Source organism: Carlito syrichta, unplaced genomic scaffold, assembly GCF_000164805.1.
Source record: "Carlito syrichta isolate Samal-C Ts95f unplaced genomic scaffold, Tarsius_syrichta-2.0.1 Scaffold38772, whole genome shotgun sequence".
Taxonomy (NCBI): domain Eukaryota; kingdom Metazoa; phylum Chordata; class Mammalia; order Primates; family Tarsiidae; genus Carlito; species Carlito syrichta.
The window spans coordinates 2,360-7,165 of NW_006982868.1; the positions used below are offsets into that span (position 1 = coordinate 2,360).

At 41.5% G+C, this 4,806-nt stretch overlaps 1 pseudogene; it reads right to left on the reverse strand.

Moving 5' to 3' along the window:
• LOC103249180 overlaps window positions 1-1,803 on the reverse strand; it is a 3,651-nt pseudogene extending 1,848 nt beyond the window's left edge.
• Between the last annotated feature and the right edge of the window lie 3,003 nt (window positions 1,804-4,806).

A 4,806-nucleotide genomic window follows, 5' to 3' on the forward strand; every position in this document is an offset into this window, starting at 1 on the left:
AAGCACTCCTTCAATGTTTGTAAGTGAATGACAAGTAATCATGCATGCAACAATCTGGGACTCGACCAACATCTCATCGCAAACGTTTTCTTCTGGTAAAAGAAATCATTATTTTCCACTCATTGAATCCCCCAAAGATCGAAACCACCTTCAGTAAGAGTTCCAGTCTTATCAAAGCAAACAAGATTCAGCTGTCCACAGATATTTATCCTTTGGGGACTAATACAGAAAATGCCAAATTTTTTTTTCAGTCTTCTCTGAGCATACACAATATCAGCAGCCATTGCAGCAGGAAGTGCAGGTGAAAGTAATTGCAATGAAAGCAAGAGACTCGATAGCTATTACCCCAACTTCCACCTCATTTAAAATGCTATAGATAATAGTGTAGATAAACCCAATGCCTGCCACTGCCACAAGACACAGAAGAGACAAATGGTCATCTCTGTCAAGTTTAAAATTGGTTTGTTTGGAATACAATATGGAACAAGCAAGCTCTCCTTTGGAAGCTCTAAATCCTGTTCTAACTACTATGACTTTGATGAGTTCTCCAGTGTAGAAATGGGTCTGAATAACAGCAGTCCCACAAAACAAAGGGTGCCATTTATGTGTTTCTGGATTATTTAATTCATCGCCCATTCCTTTTATGTCCACTGAGAGATTTGGTAAATTAGTCTTTGTTACTGGAACACTTTTGTTAACATGCTTTCATTTACAATTGCAGGTCCCATTAATAAGTCCTGCATCACAAGGCATTACTGTCCCCTTAATGGGATGACCATGATATTTCCAGGGACAAGGTCAGTAGAAAAGATCTCTTCTATTTCTTTGTGCTTGCTACAAACTGAAACTCTCACAGTTCTATGAGCTGCCACCATATCATGAAACATAACATATTGCTTTCTAATGGAATATAATGAGCCTTCAGTTGATACTATAGACATAATCACAATAGCTAGAGGATAGTAATAGTATGCGCCAGTGCTCCAAGGTATAACACAGAACAGCTGGAAAATGTAAAATTGGTTGAGTACCTCTTTAATTAAAAGTTTATAAATCTGGCTACTAGGAAGGCTGATGCGGAAGGATCACCGGAGCCCAGCAGGTTGAGGTTGCGGTGGCCGGGTGGCCGGGAGCGGCCACTGCACTCCAGTGTAGTGAGACTCCAACTCAAAAAAAAAGTTTAAAAACAGAAGGCACTTTCACCGTAATTTCATTTACTCCATAAAGCAATTTTTTTTAAAGAAACCATAATTGTGAATGGTATCATTTTGGAAATATTTTACACTGTGGTGGGTGAAGTAGCAGATCTGTTGTGACTGAATGAATAGTTACTCATCTCATGTTAATTCTCATCAGTTGAAGTCCCAGTTAAATGAACTGCATGGCCATTTGCAACCTTATGAGCTATAGATTTTTCATTGGAAAATGGATGAAAGCGAACTTTTGCACAAAACCACATTTTGAATTCATCAGTAGTCCTCAGCAGCACCACTTCACAGTCTCTAATTGCAGCTCGAATACAAGTTGCTTTCACCTGCCCCTCGCCACTCGGGCATCCAATATCCAATACGGGAGGAGGAGAAACCTGCTAGTGCAAATCACTCCTAAGGAAACGGTGGCAAGCTTCCAGTGACTCAAATTATAACCGAAAATCTCCATTTCAGTTTCTTGACCCTTTTTGATAGTCTCCCTCTCTTCTTTGTCTGTATCTACAGTGGTTGAAACGTTCTGTGCTTCAGAACAGTTGAAGATAACTCCTAAGTCCAAACACCAAGATCGGAGGATGGTACCCATCACCACCATCCACCCGCGTGCTCACCTGGGCGGCTCACCCGCCGCTGCAGTGCTATCTTTTTGGCAGCCTCTCCACCTGAGCTGCGGGGGAGAGGGGGGACATGACACGACCGGGCCATGGCTGTTGCCGCTGCCATCTCGCCTCAGCCCAGCCCCATCGCCCTCGGCCTGTGCCGGCAGCCTGTCCCTGGAGCTCGAGGTGCTGCCGTCGTCGTCTCGCGCAAGCCGGCCGGGCACATGGGCGCCCTCGGAGGCGGTGTACAGCGGGAGGGAGCGTGCGCCACATTTGGGGTAAGCAGGTTTTCAAAAGAAAACGTTTTTTATACTATGCAGCTCAAGTCAATCTTTCCCACCCCCCCCCCCCACATTCTATAATTTTTTGGTGGGAACTAACAAAAATGCCTAAATAAATGCCTAATATATATTTTTAAGACAAACAAAAAGAAGAGAAAACGCCATGTAATTGCTGCTTCGAATTATGACATTAGGCTCATGAAGTTAGTTTTAGAAACATGAAGTGGGATATGTGAGTATAATCAGTGTTTTTTCCAGTACTCATTATATGCAGTGCACTCTATTTACGTACTTAGTGCTAATTCACACAACTCTACACAGGATAAATGGTATTGGCTCTATTTTGCTGATGAAGAAACTGAAACTGATTTTTTTCTTTTTAACATGGCAGTAGGGAATAGTCATATAACTAGTAAATGCCAAGTTCAAGATTTAAACACAAGTCTTTTGTGCCTTCAAGAATTTCCTAAGAAGTAATTTCTTAGAGCAGATAATTTTTCTCACCTTACACTTTAACTCTCTCTAGCAGTAGATTTTTCATCCATTTTCTTAGAAAAGGCCTCTTAGCCTGACAGAATCCTTCCCCTCTGCCTTTTCTATACAGCCAGTTGCATGTCCAACTGTGATATATAAGAAACAGTAGGGCCATAGAATAGAGTTACAGAGTTAAACTAAACTTGTGTGTTACTATAGCATCTATTTCAGAAGCTCAGCCAGTGTCATGGGATCCTACATTAAGTACAGCTCACTAGTCTTTAGAGCTCCTCCATTTTTTCTACCTCTGTGCCATAATTAGACCTATATTCTGAAAACTCTGGTTATACTTGTGATGGAATTATCTTATTGTACCTCTGGATTACCATATTTCTCCTTAGAAATGGTTACATTATATGACTAAATTAGTTTGAGGATATGAGGGTGTGTGGCATTTAAAGCATACCAGTTTTTAAAATTCCCTAGTTCCCCTTCCTTTTTTGGTTCTACTTTAGCCTTGTTCTGGTTACTTATGTCAGATATTTTAGTTTCCACATGTTGTTCCCGTTTTTCTTATAGATGCCAAGGTCAGAGTAATGTTACTTTTTGGTTCTGTGCTGTTTCAGAATCATAAATTGTAATGCCTGTGAGAGTGGGTATTTTGAGTGGATGATATTTAACTATTGCTAACCTTCATGTATCCTTAATAAACCATCCACCTCTAAGCCCAATATCACATATATTCATGATCACATTCCCTCTAATATTAAGCCTTTACCAAGCCACATAGATTTTCCCATATTTATAAACACTCCTACTACTGCCTTGAGACAGTAGTAGTAGTATTTGCCATTTATAGATTCCCTATTATGTGTCAGACACTTTAAATACATTTTCTGTAATTCTCATGGAGATCTGAAATGTAGATATTATTCCTGTTTTACAGTGAGGAAACTGAGTCTTATTTTAAATGCCTTCTGGAGGAGATTATGTCAGGATTTAAATCTCATGTCTGTCTGATTACATACCTTTATCATGCTGCAATAAGATTTTCTTCTTTGAGTTTTCATTTTTCTTTAATGGCAGCTAGCTGAGTCTGTAATGATAAAGGTTTCTCAAGAGGGCTCAATGAGAAGCACTCGCCTTTCCTATCTCAATCGGAACCAACAGAGAAAACAAAAAGAGTAGCAGATACTTTGATACTTTATCAACTTTATTACTGAGAAAGGCTTAGGTGGAGAACTTAAGGCAAGAGTCCATTGGGTCTGCCTGTCAGTCTCCAGAATTAGGTAGTCTTGTCTACCCAGTCTCACAGAACACCAGGCCTAAGGGTGGGGAAGAACCGACCCTTGGAGAAGCAGGAGCGAAAACAGGCTTCCACCGGGCTCGGTGGCTCAGCCTGTAATCCCGCGCCTTTGGGAGGCTGAGGTGAGTGCATTGTCTGAGCCCGCAGGTTTCAGACCTGCCTAAATCAAAAAATCAGCCGGGCGTGGTAGTGCATGCTTGTAATTCTGGCCACTTGGAAGGCTGAGGCAGAAGGATCGCCAGAGCCCAGCAGGTCGAGGCTGCGGTGGCCGGGAGCGGCCACTGCATCCAGTCTGGGCCACAGAGTGAGACTCCAACTCAAAAAAAAAAAAAGAAAGAAAGAAAAAAGAAAACATGCTTCCAGCAGGCAGCTGTCTCCCTAGGAAAGGAAGGGAGGAGTTAAGTCAAACATGCATGCTTATCCTTCTACCATGTACCAGTGAAGGTGAGTCCCTCTTTCTGCCTGGGATTGAGTGAGTAAAGTCAGGAGTTACACTAACTGAGCGCCTTCAACATGGAAAGAAATGTTAGGAGAAGCATTTGCTCCTCACCTGCCACAGTAGCCCAGAGTCATCAAATAACTTTATATAGCTGTAAATCAGCATGGGCTCACTCAAAGAGCCTGGAAGAATTGATGGAATTAGAAGATAACATGAGTAAAGTTTCTATTGAGCTTGAATTGTATCTACTACAGGAAGAGGTGCTGCTTCTTTAAGGAGGCTTGGTTATACCTTAAACTAGCTTTTGTGCCATATGTCTTCACTTGCCACACCTAATCTTTTTGAGTTATTTTGAAATACTTTCTTTAACTGCTTACTTAAAATAACTTGCTGCAAGTGGATTGCCTGAGCCCATGGGTTTGAGATCAGCCAAGGCAATTTGGCAAGACCTCATCTCTACAATAAAATAAAAAATTAGCCAGGCATGGTAGCACATGCC